Source organism: Saccopteryx bilineata, chromosome 4 (genome assembly GCF_036850765.1).
Source record: "Saccopteryx bilineata isolate mSacBil1 chromosome 4, mSacBil1_pri_phased_curated, whole genome shotgun sequence".
Classification (NCBI taxonomy): domain Eukaryota; kingdom Metazoa; phylum Chordata; class Mammalia; order Chiroptera; family Emballonuridae; genus Saccopteryx; species Saccopteryx bilineata.
The window spans coordinates 71302775-71324419 of record NC_089493.1 but is presented as its reverse complement, the minus strand read 5'-3'; the positions used below and the strand labels follow the sequence as shown (position 1 = coordinate 71324419).

Genomic DNA, 21645 nt, shown 5'->3' with positions numbered 1-21645 from the left:
TGCTTGTGATAAACCACTCCAGGGTAGCTGACACCTTCCAAACAGTGAGTAGATCTGTGAATGACTATATTAAAATGCTCTTAACCGAAGTGCACTTTAATAAGTGTGAGTTTGAATGCATGGATATTTTTTAGGTCACCTCATTAACAAGTTTAGAACAAGAAATTCTAGGACTCATGGTTGGTCCTGCTTATTTTCACCCAAAACTTTAAATTAAATATTTGACAAGCAGTGGGTAAAAACCAGGCAATAAAGGAACTGAACAGCATATATGTTTATGCCAGCAGGTTAGTCACTGAAATAAACTACTTTGTCTTTTTTTCTTCTTCTTAATATTGCATTACAAAGAGGAAATGCTTATTTAACGGAAACATAAATTGTACAGGAGGTCAGAAAGCCTTAACTTCACAAGTTCACATAAATCTCTGAGTTTGCAGTTAAGAGCAGGTGTGCTCAGCGTTAATTAATGCTTTGAGTTCTGGTTCAAATGAAATATTATCCTAGGTTCTTTTTATCCCATGTATGTATTCTACCAAGTTTATAAATTTTTTGGGAACACAGAGCATCAGGATATCAAGAGAAAAGACATGTACATGCTTGGTTTTTTGTAAGCCTGTGTAAACTTCCAGTTTTAAAATTTTATATGTAAGAGAAAAGAGAGAAATGAAGGAGAAAGCAAAGCCTCAGATAGAATTTCCCTTAGCCATCATATATAACTGTGTATTAATTAGTTCTTTGTAAGCAATGGCTTATTTGGAGGGATGGATGATATACAGTACTGGTAATTATTTATTTGAGAGGAGAGAAAGTAAGGGAATGAAATTCCATATATAAAATTTGTTCATCATGTAACTATTATTTATTTAGTGGCTACTGTGTGCCAGATAGTGTTCAAGGCATTGGAAAAATACTAGCAAATATACTAGTTTTACCCCTTACACAGTGGGGGGATTCAGCCAGTTCATACCAGTTCAGCAGAACTAATACCTAATTTTTTAGTTCAGTGAACCGGTTGTTAAAATGGCACCTGTCATCAGGGTTCTCTCTAAGGTGGGCACCTGGGCAACCGCCCAATGTGGAAATCACAATTTGCATTTTTTACTCTTTTTTAATGTTCATCTGTGCAACAGCGTATTCTAAGTGCCTGTAGTGTTCATTCCATCCATAGGTGAAAAAAACTGTGAGGACACCGAGAAGCAATATGGAAATATCTTAAATAATGGTTGTATTGTTTTTGTCAGGTAGTAATATTTGTTCACTAATATTTTAAAACTCTTATAATCTAGTTTTGTGTACCTTTTTTATTCTTATTTAAGTATTAGATGCATGAAATTATAAATTACTTTTTGGTATATCAGTTTTTTTATACTACTTAAAACGGTCATGAGGGCAGAGAATCCCACCATTGTCCTTATAGTGCTTGTGATCAAAAAAGGGAATAGACACAAGTAAATAGCAACTAGAATAGAGCGTGTTGGTCAAATAAGTTTGTAAGTAACAATATATATGTTTGTTCGCTTATAGTTTGCATTGGATGTGGGGGGACAGGCTGTAAGCAGGCAGGATTCTTATAGCCTAAGGCTTAGTTTTAAGACTAAGCCTTTCCCACCCTTTTTGATGTGGGGTTATGCACGCTCATGAGGAATCCCATTATGCCTCAGATAAGTGACTTTGTATCAGAGACTTCCTTGTTTGTATATTGGATTAAAGGTTTTGATTTCTACACTATAAAATGGGACAGACCGGGAGCTTGCTCTCTCTCAGTTCCTGAGATTAGCATTAGAGGAGAGAGCAGAGAAAGGAGAGCAGCAAAAGGCCATATGAAGGAGGCCAGGAGAAGCAGCCAAGATAGCAGAATGCTGAAGGAGAAGCCAGTTTGTGCAGAGTTTGTGCAGAGAGAAGGAGATGGGCAACAGAGGTGAATAAGGCTAGTGAGCTAGAAACCTTTGATTCTAGGAAACTCGATAAATCAGTAGCTTTGTGAGCACTGAATGAGTGGGTTTTGGAGCCCAGTGTGTGTTTTTACTTGCCTGCCAGATGCAAGCTAGAATGAAAGTTAATGGCCCACCAGTTATTGGCTCCATTGTTTCATTACTGACTGTCCAAATCTAATGTGAACCTGCATGAGCCAGGTGGCTGTTATGGTGGCCGTGGTTACTGGCTTTACAGAGTGTGATAAATGGATAGTGTGCTGTGGCAACATATCTAACCTAGATTTAGAGAGCCCAGGTCTGCTAAACTGAGACACAGGATTTGTAAATGTTAGTCAGGAAATACTGACAGGATGATAACTCGGATAATATGGGATAGGTGGAAGGAACATCATGTGGAAATGTCTAGAGTAAGAGTGATCATGGCTTATTGGAGAATCTAAAATAGACTTAATTTGGCTGGGACACATAGTAATTTGGATGACAAGGTAGAAGACCAGATGCTTGTAAACCACCATGAGAGTTTGGGCTTTATCCTGACAGCAGTGTGAAACTGTGCAAACTTCTAGGAAGAGGATAACATAATCATATTTTAGTAAGATGATCCTGGCTCTATTATAATGTCAAAATTTGAAGGTAACAGTATTAGCAGTAGGAAGATGATTTGTTTTAGGAAAGGAGCAGTGAAAATGGAGAGAATTGAATGACAAATCTCAGGTCCATATAAGAACCAATAGGACTTGATTATTGATTGAGTGTGAGGACAGGGGACAGCAAAGAGTCAAGGATTAAATCCAGGTCTCTGGCTTGGTGTGAGACATTGGAATAAATAATAGAGATGAAAAAAATAGATGTTGAGGGAAGCAGAAAAGTTGAGTATGAGAAATCTGTGGACATACTGGTGAAATTATTTAATATTTAGTTACAAACAGTATCTCTGAAGGGAGACCTGGGGCTTGAGATGGTCTGTTTGAGAGTCATGAGTCTGTAACTAAATTTTGAAGCCATAGGAGTGGAGGAGAATATCCAGTGGAGGAGTGTAAGCAGAGAGGTGAAAGTGAGTATGGCAGAGTTCTGAGTGGCATAAACATCTGAGGGCTGGGCAGATGAAGAGATGCCCACTGAAGAGACCGGGAGCATCAGATGGGGAGGAGAAAAACCAGAAAGGCGAGGCAACAGCAAAGATAAGGAAGATAGTTGTATGAAAGGAGTGGCAGTGGAGTCAAAGGCTGGCGAGAGGTTAAGACAAGGACTAAGAAGTACCCATCAGATTTAGCATGAAAAAAAAAAAAAAACCCAGAAAAAGCAGTTTAAAATAGGAATGGGTTGAAGGGTCTAGGAGAGGTAAAATAAAGTGGGAAAGTTTAGTGGATACAAACAATCTAGCTATGACTGGAAGAATGAGATACTCTGTTGTCTGTGGTGGGGTGAGGTCAGGCATTAATTTCTTTTTTAATGAGAAGATTGGTGAAACTTTTTGTTTTAAAATTTTTCTGGCCCTTTGATGGTATGAATATCTAAAGGAAAAGAAGATAAAGAAAAATTTAACCTTTGGAAAATTTCTGGTTGTCCTGTGCTTTCAAATTAAAAAATAGCACATGATTTGGCATAAAAAACAGACACAGAGATCAATGGGATGGAATAGAAAGCCCAGAAATAAACCTGCACATATATGATCAATTAGTTTATGACAAAAAAGCCAAATACATACAATGGGGAAAGGAGAGTCTCTTTAGTAAGTGGTGTTGGAGAACCTGGACAGCCGTACGGAGAAGAGTGGAGCTGGACCACACTATCTTACACCTGCATAAAAATTAACTCAAAATGGATTAGCCACTTAAATGTAAGACCTGAAACCATAATACTCCCGGAAGAAAACTTAGGTGCTAAGTTCCTTCACATGGTCTTGGTGATGATTATTTTGGATTTGACATCAAAAGTAACAGCAACAAAAACAAAAATAAACAAGTGAGACTATATCAAACTGTAAAGCTTCTGTTTAGCAAAGGAGACCATCAACAACATGAAAAAGCAATCTACTAAATGAGAGAAAATCTTATATCTGATATGGGTTTAATATCCAAAATATATAAAGAATTTATATAACTCAATAACAAAAACCCAAACAATCCAATTAAAAAATGAGCAGAGGGCCTGAATAGACATTTTTTCAAAGAAGACATACAAATGGTCAGCAGGCACACAGGAAAAAAATGCTCAATATCTCTAATAATCACGGAAATGCAAATCCAAACCACAATGAGATATCACCGCATACCTGTTAAAATTGCTATTATCAGAAAGTCAAGAAATAACAAGTGTTGGCAAGGCTGTGGTTCAGAAAAGGAAACCCTTGAGCACTGGTGGTGGGAATGTAAATTGGTGCAGTTACTATGGAAAACACTGTGGAAATTCCTCAAAGAATTAAAAATAGAACTATCATAATCCATCAATTCTAATTTGGGGTACTACCTGAAGAAAATGAAGACATTAATTTAAAAAGATCTATGCACACCTATGTTTATTGCAGCATTATTTACAACAGCCAAGATATGGAAATAACCTGTGCCCATCAGTGGATGAATGGGTAGAGAAGATGTGGCATATATATGTTGCAATGTTATTCAGCCATAAAAAAGAATGAAATCTTGCCATATACAACAACATGGATGGATTTGAGGGCACTATGCTAATTAAAGTAAGTCAGAGAGAGAAAACAAGTACCATATGATCTCACTTATACGTGAAATCTTAAAACAACAAACAAAACAGAACAAAATACCAAGCTCAAAAATACAGTGAACAGGTTGGTGGTTGCCAGAGGTGGAATGAGGGGGTGAGTGAAATGAGTAAAGGTGGTCAAAAAGTACAACATTCCATTTATTATTTATTCATTTATTTTGTATTCTTCTGAAGTTAGAAGCTGGGAGGCAGTCAGACAGACTCCCTGCATGCGCCTGACTGGGATCCACCTGGCATGCCCACCAGGGGGTGATGCTCTGCCCATCTGAGGCGTTGCCCTGTTGTGGCTGGAGCCATTCTAGCGCCTGAGGAGGAGGCCATGGAGTCATCCTCAGTGCCTGGGCCAATCTTGCTCCAGTGGAGCCTTGCCTGTGGGAGGGGAAGAGAGAGACAGAGAGGATGGAGAGGGGGAGGAGAAGGGTGGAGAAGCAGATGGGCGCTTCTCTTGTGTACCCTGATGGGGAATTGAACCCCGGACTTCCACATGCTGGGCCAACGCTTTACTGCTGAGCCAACTGGCCAGGGCCAACATTCCATTTATAAAATAAATGTCATGGGATGTAATGTACAGCATGGCATCTATAGTTAATAACACTGTATTGCTTATTTGAAAGTTGCTAAGAGAGTAAATCTTAAAAGTTCTCATAAGAAAATAAATGTAACTATGTATGGTTTTAGATGTTAACTAGATTTATTGTTGTGATCATTTCACAATATATACAAATATCAAGTCATATGGTATATACCTGAAAATAATATACTATTGTGTGTCAACTATACCTCAAATAAAGAAAATTGAATACAAAATATTATATCAGAACTATCTAACTCCATTGCCTAAAAGGACCAATATGTATATTTTAGCTTCATCTGATAGTCTAAATTGTGTTGATGATGTTTTATTTTTTTGGAGAGTTTCTCTGCCATAGAGATATAGAATATTGACTGGTCAGAAGGCCCTAATTTGTTTGGTCTTTAGTTAAGTGTTAACTATAAACTTTGCTTGTAAAAATCATAGAACATAAGAATTCAAGGAGAGAACTTCAGAGGTAAGCTAGTTCAAAAAATTATTTTTTCATTGATGTATCAGTCAGTATCCTGTTAGGAAACAAATAGCACACAGCATGCAACTGAAGAAAATTTAATAAAGAGAAACTTTATAGATTTGTGGGCAGGGTCAAGGGACACAGCTAGGAAGTGTTGGCTCTCTTGTGAAGCTAAAAGCCATTATACTTCTGGAGTTGTAACTTATAGAGTAATAATATTACCAGAAATGCAGTGAGGCAGAGAAAGAGTGAGGTGGGTGGGAAGGGCAGTGAGTAAGAAGTTGTTTATAGACATCAGTCCCTGGGGTACAGAGCTGTGTGAGAATGGAGGGACAGGAAGGCCAACAGAGAATAACCTACCAATCTGATAAAAAGAAAGTTCCACAAGATTGGTGACTAATGCTCTCCCAATTGATAACTTCCCAAGTATATGTACATTCAGTATGCCCTATAAAATTACAGACAATTACTGCAAAAATGGTAGTCTTCTTAACCTATTCCAGGTGGAACTTGTTAATTCATTCATAACTAAATGTTGTGTGTTTGAAACCAGTCTAACAAGATGTCTAAGTCACTCAGAAAGTCTGGAAGACAAATTATGAGTCAGAATGGAATTGATAGAAGAGTACTGTGTGGTTAAAGACCTCGAAATGGAAAAGGCTAGAGTTTTCTATTTAAAAAAAAAATTTATTTAGAAAATTAAATTTAACAGGGTGATAATTGATCAATAAGAATACATCGGTTTCAGGTAAACACTTCTATAGCATTTGAACTGTTGATTATGTTGTATACCCATCACCCAAAGTCAAATTATTTTCTGTCACCTTATATTTGTCCTTCACACACCCCCATCCTCCTCTCCCACATCCTCCTCTCCCACATCCTCTTCCCCCACATCCTCTTCCCCCTGGTAATCACTTCACTTTTATCTATGTCCATGAGTCTCAGTTTTATATCCCACCTATGTATGAAATCATATAGTTCTTAGCTTTTTCTGATTTACTTGTTTCACTCTGTATAATGTTCTCAAGTTCCAGTCATGTTGTCATAAATGTCACCATGTCATCATTTCTTATGGCTAAGTAGTATTCTATTGTATATATGTACCACATCTTCTTTATTCAATCCTCTATGGAGGGACACTTTGATTGTTTCCATATCTTGACCACTGTGAATAATGCTGTGATGAACAAAGGAGTGCATGTGTCTTTATGTACCAATGTTTTTGAGTTTTTGGGGTAGATACCCAGTAGAGGGATTGCTGGGTCATATGGTAGTTCTATTCCTAGTTTTTTGAGGAACCACCATACTTTCTTCCATAATGGTTGTACTAATTTGCATTCATACCAACAGTGAATGAGGGTTCCTTTTTCTCCACAGCCTCTCCAACACTTGTTACTACCCGTCTTGTTGATAATAGCCAGTCTAACAGGTGTGAGGTAGTATCTCATTGTAGTTTGATTTGCATTTCTTGAATAGCTAGTGAAGGTGAGTAACTTTTCATATATCTGTTGGCCATTTGTATGTGTTCTTGAGAGAAGTGTCTGTTCAGGTCCTCTCCCCATTTTTAAATTGGATTGTTTGCTTATCTGTTGCTGAGCTTTGTGAGTTCTTTGCATATTTTGGATATGAACCCCTTATCAGAACTATTGTTTGTAAATATTATCTCTCATTTAGTTGGCCGCCTATTTGTTTTGTTGTCAGTTTCTTTTGCTGTGCAGAAGTTTCTTAGTTTGATATAGTCCCATTCATTTATTTTTGCCTTTACTTCCCCTGCCTTTGGGGTTAAATTCATAAATTGTTCTCTATGGCCAAGGTCCATGAGTTTAGTGCCTATGTTTTCAAGATGACAGAATAAAGACATATCTACTCTTTCTTTTTCCATCACTCATTCATTCATCCTTTCTTAAATGATTTCCCTAAACAATAGGGAAACAAGAAAAGAAGGCACAAGTTTCATCTCTGATAAATCAAGGAGACATAAATAATGCAAAACCCACAAGATATGAAGATGGAAAGTGAGTGGAAGGATAGTGCATGACTTAGCGCACTGGAGAAAAGTCTGGCAGGGCCAAGTACTTGGGAAAAGTGGTGCAGATGGAAAGCAAGCTGGCTCTGGCTCACGGCTCTCTGGAAAGGCTTAGGAATTAGAGGCACTGAGTACCAGAAAAGGCAGAGTGACATGGCAGGTAGGAATTTATTTGAAAGTCTTTATGAGGATTAGTTAGACCCTCAGAGCCCACTCTTACCTAGCTAAGTGAGGAGACCATTTCTCTCCAACTTTGTAGGAGTCTCTGGAGAAATAACCAGAGATTGTCCAGATTTGGGAACTCTAAGCATTAAGAAAGGCAGGAGGAGAATAGAATTGAAAATTGGGGGATTAAAGGATATTCTGCATCTCAACAGTGAAATTCCCAACTTCCTTCCTCTGGTCAGCTCAGAGGACACTGGCAGCCTTACCACTCCACATCCTATCAGGAATATCGGAAAATCCTCAGAGGAAAAGGAACTGTCCTAGAGAAAAGACACTGACATTTGGTGACCTTCCGCAAAAATTCTCCTGCTACCCTATGTCCCTACTGGAAGCACATTTACAAGGTTTCTAATCAGCCTTTTAGTGACTATTAAATATGATAGAACATTAAAAGATAGTTAGGCTTTGGAAGAAAGCCTCCAACATGAAGCAAGCCAACAAACAGAATAAAAGGAGCTCAGAGGAAACAGAGACGATGCTGAAAGCAGAAGAATGCTTCAGAGAAGCCATGATGTTCTCAGAGAGAAAAGAAAATGTTGAAAAAAGAATAGAATGCTATTTTACGACAAGGAACAAACAATATGAAAGAGCTCTTGGGTATTAAAAATATGATAGCTAAAACAAAAAGTTCTGTACAAGGATTGGAAGAACTCTTTGATAAAGTAGGAAATAAAAAGAGCTCAACAATAAGAGCGAGAAAGGTAGAAATATTTATAGATCAGTTTCAGAAATTGGATATCTAGCTAGTAAAGTGAAATAGAAAAAAACTGTCACTAGAAAATTATTTTTAAAAAAATATTAGCCAAAGTAAAAACATGAATTCTCAGATTGAAAGATGCTTACTAGATGTTCAACATAATAAATGAATAAAATATCCTCCAAATTATACCTGAATAAAAAAATTTTTAACTAAAAAACAAAAAATGACCAAACCAATGTATACCATCTGGGAATTTTGAAACTTGAATGTTAATAGAAAACACTAAAAGCTGATTGAGACAGCAAAAGAAAAGAAGGAAAAGAGATAACAAAGGATCAGGAATGAAAATTAATTTATCACAAACAGCTTTGGAGATAGAAGGCCATAGTAATATATACTTCAAAGTATAAATTTAGCTTATAATGAATGAATTGATCAAGTGTAAGGATACAATAAAATATTCTCAAACATGCGTAATCTAAAAGTCTACAGGATATAATCCATCAAAAAACTAGGAGTAAACCAAGAAAGAAGATGGCACGGAAACCAGGCAGGGGGGAATCCTAGGTAGGAGAAGGAAGCAGGTATTTTTTGAACATTAGTGAAAGAAAATGCCAACATAACTCACACTCATGACACCCAGCAGTTAGGAAACTCTTACTACAGATTAGAACCAGAAGAAGGACGGAAAAAATGAAGTTGATAAATCTTATCAGGAAAAGAAACCCCTGACATGTTTGACCATGTGGAAAAATAGGTTGAGAGTGACATCACAGAGTTGTTTTTAGGGTATGGGAAGGCCTAAGTTGGACATACAAATGAAATTAAGTCAATTAGAAACTTATTACTATAGGAAAAAGAACAAAATTATTTCAGAAAGGAAATGTTTTTTTTTTTTTTCTCCATTTGGCTTGTAAGTGAACAATAGTCTTAGTAATCAATTCCACTGACTATGCATTTGACAAAAAAAAAATTTGGAATAAATATATTGAGAAAGATTAGGGGGAAGGGAAAGTGGAGGTAAGAGAGCTAAAACTGTCCTTTACCATCATAGGATGGCAGTAGATAAACTTTTAAATGGAATAACCGGGAGATAACATTTTACTGAGATTGGATCATTTGAAGCCAGCGCTAAGGTTGAAAGCGACTCTGGGCACATAGCCCCGGGGCTGGGGATGCCCGGGTGAGAGCTGGGACTGCTTTTGGCACTCTAATCTTTTCAGCTCATTTGAGCGTTTAGATGATGTGCATCCATACCTTCTGTGAAAGTAAAAGTTAACTGGAAATTAAGGATAGAGGGAAGGGGTTAATGGAATGAAAGGCGAGAGGGGGCAGTGGGTGACCCAGATCACTGCAGTTGTGGGAGCTGGAAGATGAAGAGGCAAGAAGGGGCTCCATGAGCCAAAGTCAGAGATTGAGAACAGATGAGCTGCTGGATGGTGGCCAGATCAGAAAGGCCAAGGGAGAAGCTTGTTGATGGGTTTTGGGTGAAAGAATCCAAGAAAATGCAGGCATCTCCCACTTTATGGCAGCAGCCCATTCCAAAAATCAGGGGTGCTGCACAAGCAGGGCCTAGTTCTTATTATTCTAAGTAGGAAAAGTTATAATGATTACTTCACTAATTTTCTACAATGTTATGAAAACACAGTAAAAATTCCTCTAAATAAGTAACACAGAAATACAATGAAAAATATTTAAAATAGCCTTCTTGAACATCAAACAATTATTATGGTTTTTAACAAGCAGTGACTTTACATAATAATACTCTGCATGTCTTCTCTGTTAGCACCTGATGTCCCACTATTTTGCACACTATTTTGCTAACAATATATTTTTTTGTATTAAGGTTTTATATAATTATATTTTGTGTTAAGGTTTTGGGATATAACTATGTATTTTTTTGTAGTACATAAACACCTTTGAAAAAAGTGTACTGTATTGAAAGATATAGTCTATGAAATCTGAGTATCAAAACCCAGGAGCTGTTCTGTCAGGAAAGTATTAGCTGGTGGGATGGTCTGTAAGGTATACCTGGACTTTGTCGGCTTAGGATTCAGGTTGCTCTAGGCTTGTGTCCAGCTTCTTTCTGTTCTTAGAGTTGTCTTAGAGGCCAAGGAAAAAGGACCAAGTACCTCTTGAGGATCTTAAGCTGGCTTGGGAGACAGTTTGCAACTCTAAAGGCAAAACTTGGATAGTAAGGTGTGTTAGATTAGCTTCTGCCCACAAAAATCTTTCCTCTGCTTGGGTGGGTGAGGTAGGGTGGGTAACAAGTAGATTTTGAATTCATGAGATGGTGGACCGTGCAGGCAATGGTCAGAGATCCATTAGGACCTTGGTTGATGAAGGTTGAAAGCCCAGCAAGGAGCAGTGGGGTAGGATGGTATTCTGCGTGTGGATATCTTTGACACTTTGTCAAAAATGTGACTCTGAGTAACCCAGAATATAGAGTGGGCATAAAACTCTCCCTTGAGGGTTGCAGTCCACTGAGAAAGCTCAGAATTAGGTATAAAGAATCTTTTCATTATTCAGAAGCCTGCCATAATAGGAATAAGAATAACATTGGATTTGTGAGGAGTGTGTCCCAGAGAGACAGGCTTTTCAGCCACAGTATAAACTTCCTATCCTAAGTCTTGGAGGCAGTAATTCACTGACATTTATTGAACACCTATTATATACTAGACATTGTAGGAGGCAGCAGGGATATAACTGAATAAAATTGTTGAAGCTCCTGCTTTCATTGAACTTACGTGTTGGTGGTTATGGTGATGGTGGGAGATAATGAACAGCTATCCAAATAAATATATAGGCCGTAGGAAGAGGAAGCTGCTATTTTAGACAGTGAGTTAGGAGAAATCACCTCTAAGGAGGAGACATTTGAATAGAGACCTGAGGGAGTGAGCAGAGAAGAGAGGCAGAAGACACAGCAACTGCGAACGCCCTAAGGGAGAAGTGTGTTTGTCACTGTTCATGAATTAGTGGAGGCCTGTGTGGGTCAGTGTGATGAGTAGGGGAGAAGGCAGAGTGGTGGGAGATGAGTGGAAAGTGGTGAACAGAAGCCACGTTGTGTAGAGTCTTACTTAGATTTCATTCCAGCTGTAAGGGAAGGCCTTTGTAGGGCTGTGAGCTGAGGATGACAAGTTGTGATCTACACTGATTTGAGTTCTCTCAGCTGGGAGGACAATACTTGTACCCTGGCACAGACGGGAACAATTAAAAAAAGAGAGGAAAAGAAAAGGAATGGTCAGTACCATTATGGAACTTACATACACATAGTGAAATACTAACAGAAGACTTATTAATTGAACATCTATCTCATATGAGACATGAAGTATTTTATATACACATATAAAAGGATACTAGTGTTTTAAGAATGCCTTTTTGGTCTGACCAGGCAGTGGCGCAGTGGATAGAATGTCAGCCAGGAAAGCTGTGGACCCAGGTTTGAAAACCAAGGTCACTGGCTTGAGTGTGAGATCATAGACATGACCCATGGTCGCTGGCTTGAGCAGGGGTCACTGGCTTGCTGCCAACCCCTCCCCCTGCGGTCAAGGCACATATGAGAAAGTAATCAATGAATAATTAAGGTGCCACAACTATGAATTGATGCTTCTCATCTCTCTCCCTTCTTGTCTGTCTCCCCTCCTCCCCCCACTCTCTCTCGTGAAAAATAAAACAAAACAAAACGGCTTTTTGGCCCGGGCCAGATAGCTTGGTTGGTTAGTGTCTTCCGGATACACAGAGGTTGCCGGTTTGATCCGCAATCATGGCACATACAGGATCAGCTCAATGTTTCTATCACTCTCTGTCTGTCTGTCTCTCTCCTTTCCTCTCTCTCTAAAATCAGTGAATAAGAATTAAAAAAAAAAGAATGGCTTTTTGGTGAAGTTAAATGGAATATTTTAAATAAGTGGTGGATTCTAAAAGGAAAGGCTGTGTCTTGAAACAAAGTACTGGGAGAGGCCCAAGGGCATTCAGGCAGAGTGAACCCGTAAGTGTCTTATAACAGTTCTCTGAGCCAGACTTGTAAATATGTGTCAGCCGGGGCCTAGAAGTTCTTTCTTATGCGACCTCATGATATTCATTTTAAACCTTATTTGACTACAGGGGCGTTCCCTAGTTGCTTAAGTCCCTGAACAGATTTAGTTCATTTCATTTCAGGGGCAAATTAGTTGTATAGACACGGATTGATACTCTTTTCGGAGGAGTGTTTTTTAAGTCTGAAATTCATACTGTGCAAGGGACCTTTAAGGTTCAGAAGCAGAGTAAGCGGAATGTTCAAAGTTTTGTGCCAGATATGGCTAAGTTTTGATTTTCCTGAGTTTGTAAGGGCTGTTTCCTTGAGAAAGTTTAAGGCTATATTTTTCTTTGCACATAGCTACATTTAAGTTAAATATTTCTTGGCCTTCACAATGAGACCTTGCACTTAAAAAGTAGAGACATGGTCTACATTATAAAATGAAAAGAATCTCACAATTATACAAAAGGTTAAACTATGATCTCAAGATTTTAATAGCAGTTTGCTACACGGTATAAGAAATATCAGAAAACAATTTGCACCGTCACTAATTATTATGTTTAGAAGTCCATACAAGGACATTGTTTCAGTTTGCTTAGAATAACAAAAACCCTCATCCCTATAATGGTTAAGGAAAATGGTAGTTTAAAGCATTCCAGCCAGATGTTGGCAGCTAATGAACTGCAGCAGCATGGCCTCTAAGACGATGGTAAATCCAGAATATAGTCTTTGAAAAGAATCTCTTAATTGTTGATCATGGACTGAAGCCATGTGCTCACTGGTACAAAAACCAGGGTGGGCTGTGTTTAAAATGTTTATAAATTTAAGTTAATATTGTTAATAAAAAAATCATTCGCATGGTTTTATCCATAAAAAAAACAAAGTTTCTTTGAGTTACAGGAGATGACGTTTGTATCTCTGGTTACATTCTTTTTTAGGACTAGGAGTGGAGACTGAATCATTTATTTAACGATTTTGAGTAATTTGGGTTCACTTGGATGATGTGACTAAGCTATTTGATTGCAGATTAGAAGCTTTACTTTGCAGAGATTGTTTAGGTCACCTCTGTTTTTTTCCATTTCCTTTCCTAGGCTAAATACATGTTTGCCTTTAGCATAAACTAAGGCAAACAAGACTAATTAAGGAGCAGCAGATTGGAGGAATATGGGTCACTATTTCCAGGTGGTTTCAAGTGAATCCGCTATTGCCGCAAATTCATGGATGATTGTGTTTTGAACTTTTCCTGCGATCCTCAGATCCTTATTATTTTTAGGTCACCGTGTTTCCAGGCCTCCAGACTTTGATTTGCACCCAGCAATATGTTAAATATTATCCAGTATAATTGGACAATGCAGGTGATAATAAGTACACTGTATATGTGCATAGCCCTAACTACTACATGTATGGTGTGCAGTGAAAGTAACTAAAAGATGAAACTACAAGGCTAAATAATCCCCTTACCTAATTCAGAGGGGTTAGCTGTCTGTTTTCATGCATTTATATTTCCTAGAGGTGATGGTAACCATCTTGAGGAAGTTATCCAGACTAATAAGTTGATAGAGTAATCAGGACAATGAAAGGCCCTAGACCTTGTTCCAGTTTGTGACAATTTACTCTGTAACTTGTATAAAATTCCTAGGTCTCAATTTCCGTTTTTAAAGTGAGGGTAAGAGTAGCAAGCTGTTTCTTTAAATTCACAGGGGCAAATCAATTACATTTGCCGAGTATTTCTAGTTTTCTGACCTTCCTGATAGGAGATTTTGGAAAGGTTTAGGGGAAAAATTTAACAAGAAAACAGGTAAAGATGGGAAAATAAATTAGTAGTCAGGGAAGTTTTTGTAATAGTATGAAGTTTTTAAAGTATGGAGACAAACTGTATGTATCACGTAGAGAAGAAAGTGACTCAAAAAGAAAAGGTTAACTCGTGGAGAATGTTTAAGGCATTGATTGCAGTCCCGGAGACACAAAGATTTGGAGCTTACTACTGGAAAACATAACTTTAAAGTTGTGTTAGAATTTATGTGAGAGCAAAAGATGCCTTTTTTTCATTACTGTAGTGCTTAAATGTTATATACATATTATCTCCAACCTCATGGTAGCTTTATAAAGCAAATTTTATTATTATTTCAGTTTTGTGGAGAAAAATATAGTGAGTTTCAGAGAATTTATGTAAAGTGACTAAAGACAAAGCACTTGTGAATGGAGTTGTCTGGATTCCAGCTCAGTAGATGTGACTCAGAAGAGGTGCTTTTCCTTAGCCAGAGGACCACCTGTGGTGGAGTGTTACCAGTATTGTGGGCATAAGGAACTCTCTCCAGAGGAGACCAGCCTTAACATTCTGTGATCTTTCTAATGTCCGGAAATAGGTGGAAGTGAATTCTGATTTTTCATGTATATGCTTAATAATATGAATTGAATGTTTTTTATAGGTGGACCAATTTTATACCCAGTGCCAGGATAACAATTTTATTTTTCAAATCCTGCTACATCCTAAGCAAAAGGTTGGATGCTTAGGATACAGAAGACCCTATTTATAGTCCTTGGGTTTAATGAATTTATAATTTAGTTGAGGAGATTGGCTTATCACAAAAATAGAAATGTCACAAAAGTAGCATCTACAAATTCTTTTAAAGAATATGAACAGAGAGAACATTTCCTGACTTCTTTTAAAAGGACAGTATAACCTTGTTACCAAAGCAAATGTGATACCTTGATACCAAATCTGACCCAAGGACATTATAAGGTCATTCTTTCTTATGAACCTAGATGCAAAAAATTCTAAACTATTAGTAGCAAATTTAAACCAATAATATAATAGGATAATATATCATAGCCTAATTGGGTTTATTTCAAGAATTAAAGGTTGGTTTTATCAATTAAAATTAATATAGTTTACTATATTAACAGAATAAAACATATGGCATCTTGGTAGATAAAAAAAAGACTTTTGATAAAATTTAACATTCCTCATGATAAAAAATCCTCTTAGTAAATTAGAAGTAGAATTCAGTATAATAGCTACCTCTGGGATTAGGGAAGGGAAATGATTAGGAGTGGGCATAAAGGGACTTTATGGGCTACTAGCAGTACTTATATATTTCTTGACCTTGATGGCAGTTACATAGGTGTTCTTTTTGTGACAAATTATTGAGCTTTATTTTATGCTTAATACACTATTACTATGTGTCTTATACATTAATAAAATAAAAGAAAGTAAGACTTCCTTCAATCCCTGGACCAACCATTAAAGAATTTTTATAAATCTTCCAAGGAATACTCTATTTCCCTTTTTTTGTGGTAAACATCTATATACCCACATATACATATATTTATTTTCCCCCCTATGCTTTGCTTTTTCAATTGAAAGTATAGGAAATCATTCTATATTAGTCTATATATAATTAATGGCTTCCTTGTTTAATATTATATGGTCCTACTGTAATACCTTTGGCCCTATAATTATATATTTCAGTTTTTTCCAGGGTTATGTATGGCATCGATTTTAATACTATACTTAATAATAGTTCTTTATAAGGATATGCTAGATTTTTATGGTGGAAATTTAGGTTGTTTCCTATTTTGTATTATTTTATATTATTATAAAAAAGGCTCTTATGAATGAATATTCATGCATACATTTTTTTTTCACACTTTATCAGTTATTTTTTTAGCATAAATCCCAGGACATAGAATTATTGGGTTAAAACTATTCTCGTTTACATTTTATATTAAAATAATTTTTTTAAGAATTAAAAATAAACTTTATTTCTTAGAGTAGTCTTAGGTTCACAGAAGAAATAAGCAGAAGACACAAAGATTTCCCATATATCCCTGCTTCCACACATACATTACCCCTCCCTCATTGTCAACATTCTCCACCAGAGGGTACATTAGTTACAACTGATGAACCTACAATGACCCATTATTATCACCCTTTACGTTAGGATTTTCTTGTAGTGTTGTACAATTTGTAGGCTTGGACATTTATAATGACCTGTATCCACCATTATGGTATCATACGAGTAGTTTCACTGTCCTAAGACTCCACTGTGTCTGTTCTTTCCTTTCTCCTCCCTGACCCCTGGCAACCACTGACCTTTTTACCTCCTTCATAGTTTTCCTTTTCCAGAATGCCACATAGTGGGAACAATACAGCATATAGCCTTTTCAGATTGACTTCTTTCACTTAGTAATATGCATTTATTTTCTCCATGTCTCTTTGCAGTTTGATATCTTTCTTTTTAGTGCTGAATAGTGTTTCACTGTCTGGATGTAAAACAGTTTATTTATCCACCCTACTGAAGGATAACTCTGTCCTTCCAAGTTTTGCCGTGGTGGCTTCTGAGGTGGCAGTGGCTGACCCAGCTCTGGCCACCAGTGCCTTGGCCAACTCGGCAGCTGTCAGGGGATCCGTGGAGAGGGCTGAGGGCTGCTGGCCTCAATCCTTGTGGCGTAGCAGCATCTCACAGTCTGGTGCTGCCCCTCGATTTGCTGATCCAGCTGCAGGTGAGCGAGCTGTTCAGGGCGTGTGGACAGCACCCTGTGCACTGTGTGGGGCTGCTGCAAGATCCTGCCCAATAGCCTGGTGCTCAACGTGCACATGGTTAAGAGCCACTGCCTGCAGGAAGGCACAGTCCATCAAACAATAAGAAAAGAATCGAAAACTGTACCGAAATTCTATTGTTGTCTAATTGAAGGATGCCCTAGAGGCTCTGACAGACAATTTTCTCTCCTAAACAAAACCTTGTGAAAATGCACACTGAAAAGAAGCATACATTTAGTAAGTGCAGTAATTCATACGGCCCTGAATGAGACTTGAAAACACTCACAGAAGACTGTGGCAAGACCCTGTACTGCACGTGTGGTTGTCTCTATGCCAGTAGAATTGCATTATAGCCCCACATCTACTGAACTGGACTGAGATCTCTGTGGAACACAGAGAACCTGGTAAGGAAAGGAAATGGAAAGCTGCTCGCACAGCCAGAAGTTGTCCAGTAAGACCATCGATCATTGAGCAGCCAGCCAAGCCTGACACCAGACTCTCAAGAATCAGAAACTTCAGAAATAAAGGTAGTTGCTTCTTTTGAAGACTTTTGTGGCTCTAATGCCAGAAAGCAGACTGTTAGAACAGCTCCAAGATATCCTCAGAAAGTGCTTTTAACAAAGCCCAGAGTGGCTTTAGTTAATGCAGTTTTCTCCTGTGCCTGTGTCTGTGTTTACAGCTGACTTCACAGCCCAGCCTGTGCTGTTAGGTGTCGCTCTTCAGGGCTTTGCCCGGGGTGCACTTACTGCCCTTGTCAACAGGAGCCCTGGTCCATAACCTTGATTCAGGGGCCTGCTCTCTTAAGGAGAGCCTCCCTCTTTCAAAAATCGTAAATCCTGTTGCAGTTGAGCCAATTAGTACAGGTGTTCAAGTGAACATGGGTAGAAGTCCATCTAATTGTTTACTAGGGAACATGTGTCTAAAGATAGCATTTCTTCGATGTACAGGCAGATCTGCTTTGTGCTACATGACACTTTATACCTTCTGCACAGTGGGTGAGCCCTGATTTTTTTGTGTCGTCTTGTTCTCAAACTATTTTGACATTTGGTTCTCAAGTGTTCCTTCTCATTAGTGTTCATACTCAGATGTTTCTGCCCAGTTCTAAGGTAACTTCATCTGTAGCTGCTCAGACTGATGCATTTTTAGATGCCTGTTTCCAGTCAGATGGGATCTCCACAGACACTCAAACCAGTGGAATGCAAAGACCAACAGATGACTGAGTACAGATAGACCAAGCTGTAATGTGTGAAAATATTTTTGAGAGTGTCCATTCAGCATATGGTGTTTCTATAGACACTATCCTAAAGAGCCGCTTAGTAGGAGACACTGTAACTTATGGTTTGTTACTCAGAACAACCCTAAGACTTTAAGTTGCGATATTGAGAAATCAGTACCAGTTATAACTTCATTGCACAGAACAGTGTACTTGACAGAGAAGCAGACCCAAACTCTAGATTTATTAAGTGATTTAGAAAACATCTTGTCAAATAATCTCCCTAGTCAGATACTGGACAGTTGTAGTCTTCTGTCTGATATGAATACTGGACCTGACACTCAGCTCCCATCTGGCCCAACCCAGAATTCTGCAATTGATTTTGATATTGAAGAATTCCTTTTGTCCTCAAATATCCAGACTGAAAATGAAGAGACTGAGTTTAGCACCATGAACCCTGATCCAGTCTTAGAATCAATAGACACTGAGACCCAAACTGACTTCTTACTTGCAGACACCTCTGCCCTTCCTACAGTTGTAGGGGGAATTCTAATAACTTAGGCTTTCAAATGTTTGACACACAGAAACAGACAGCCTTAAACTTCTTTCTAGACAGTAGCTCCCATCTACCTTTGTGAAGTAGTCTGAAACCCTCCAGCTTTTCCATGAGTACTGATTCATCTGATACAGAAACCCAAACTGAAGGACCCACTGCTGCTAAAAACATATTAACTCTAGGCCCTGGCCGGTTGGCTCAGTGGTAGAACGTCGGCCTGGCGTGCGGGGGACCCGGGTTCAATTCCCGGCCAGGGCACATAGGAGAAGCGCCCATTTGCTTCTCCACCCCCCCCTTCTTCCTTTCTGTCTCTCTCTTCCCCTCCCGCAGCCAAGGCTCCATTGGAGCAAAGATGGCCCGGGCGCTGGGGATGGCTCCCTGGCCTCTGCCCCAGGCGCTAGAGTGGCTCTGGTCGCGGCAGAGTGACGCCCCGGAGGGGCAGAGCATCGCCCCCTGGTGGGCAGAGCGTTGCCCCTGGTGGGCGTGCCGGGTGGATCCCGGTCGGGCGCATGCGGGAATCTGTCTGACTGTCTCTCCCCGTTTCCAGCTTCAGAAAAATACAAAAAAAAAAAATTAACTCTAGAGAGCAAAGTTAAGTTGAATAGCATAGAAACACAGAACTTGCATTCTGGTTTTGAAACTCGGGGGCACTTGTTCTTCACCAGCAATGAAAGTCAGACAGCAATGGATGACTTTCTTTTTGCTGATTTGGCCTGGAACACGATGGAATTTCAGTTAAGCTCTGTATAAACCCAAACGTGTAGAACCACAGAATCTCCAACTTCTAAAAGTGGAGTCCACATGTGGGATGGCATTACAATTTTCTTCTGGAGTTAGAAAAAGAAGAATGGAGACAACGGCATTAACTCTGTTGAATGTAGTTGATATGCAGTTGCTTCAATTCTTTGTGGTTTTTTGACTTTCGTACTTGTAATTGTGAAATTTGTGTATAAATGTGAGTGTGTAATAAAAAGAGTAATGTATTGATCTAAAAAGAAATTCATGTGCAGGTTTTTGTGTGGACATAGTTTTCATCTCCTTTGGGTACATTCCAAGGAGTGTGATAGCTAGACTATGTCATAAGAGTATGTTTAATTTTTAAAGAAACTGCCAAACTGTCTTCCAAAGTAGCTGTACCATTTCACATTCTTATCAGCAACCAAGGAGAATTCCTGTTGCTTTGCATCCTCACCAGCATTTAGAGTTCTGGACGACTTTGGCCATTTTAATAGGTGTGTACTGGTATCTTGTTTTAATTTGTATTTCCCCCAAAATACACGATCTGGACCATCTTTTCGTATGCTTATTTGCCATCTGTATCTCTTCTTTGGTGAATTGTCTGCCAAGGCCTCCTGCCTATGTTTTAATCAGGTTCTTTGTTTTTGTATTGCTGAGTTTTAAGTGTTCTTTGTATATTTGGATAATTGTCCTTTTATCAGATATATCTTTTGCAAATATTTCTCCCAGCCTGTGGCTTTTTTTTGTTGTTGTTGTTCTCTTGACATTGTCTTTTGCAGAGCAGAAATATTTAATTGTAATTAAGTTGAATTTTGGTGTAATATCTAAAAAGTTATCCCCAGGTCCTAGGCCATCTAAGTTTACTCATGTCATCTTCTAGGAGTTTTATAGTTTTACATTTTACATTTATGTCTGTGATCCATTTTGAGTAAATCTTTGCAAAGGTGTAAGGTTTAGATCCTTTTTTTTTTTTTGTATATGAATGTCTAGTTATTCTACCACCACTTGTTGAAAAAACCATCATCTTTGCTCCATTATATTGTTTTTGCTCCTTTGTCAAAGATCTGTTGACTATATATATGTGTGTGTGTCTGTTTCTGGGCTTCCTATTCTGTTCCATTTATCAAATTGTCTGTTCTTTTCCCGATACCACACTGTCTTTGATTACTGTAGCTTTTTAACAGGTCTTAAAGTTGGATATCGCCAGTCCTCCAACTTACTCTTCTTTAATAATATTTTGGCTATTCTAGGCCTTTTGCCTCCCCACATAAACTTTAGAATCTGCCAATAACTATCAAATAACTTGCTGGGATTTTGATTGGGATTGCATTGAATCTATAGATCAAGTTGGGAAGAAGTAGTAACATCTTGACAATATTGACTCTTGCTATTGATGAACATGCAACAACTCTCCATTTATTTAGTTCTTTTATTTCATTCATCAGAGTTTTGTAGTTTTTATTGCATAGATCTTGTACAAATTTTATTAGGTTTATACTTAAGTATTTTATTTTGGGGGTTGCTAATGTAAATGATATTGTATTTTAAATTTCAGATTCTACTTCTTCATTGCTGGCTTATAGAAAAGTGATTGTGAATGACTTTTGTATATTAATCTTTTATGCTGTAACCTTGTTATAATTGCTTGTTAATTCCAGGAATTTTTTTGATTTTTTTAAAAAATATTTTGAGCTTATGCTTGAATTTTATTTATTTATTTATTTTTTATAAATAAATTTTTATTTTAATGGGGTGACATCAATAAATCAGGGTACATATATTCAAAGAAAACATGTCCAGGTTATCTTGTCATTCAATTCTGTTGCATACCCATCACCCAAAGTCAGATTGTCCTCCGTCACCTTCTATCTAGTTTTTTTTGTGCCCCTCCCCCCGCCCCCGTAACC

The 21645-nt window shown here is 38.1% G+C and overlaps 1 protein-coding gene and 1 pseudogene across 3 annotated transcripts in view; both read left to right on the top strand.

The window, feature by feature from the left end:
- GALK2 (galactokinase 2) overlaps positions 1-21645 on the top strand; it is a 171689-nt gene that overhangs the window by 44584 nt on the left and 105460 nt on the right. The window lies entirely within an intron of this gene.
- On the top strand, positions 3046-19837 carry LOC136333909 (ATM interactor-like; annotated as a pseudogene).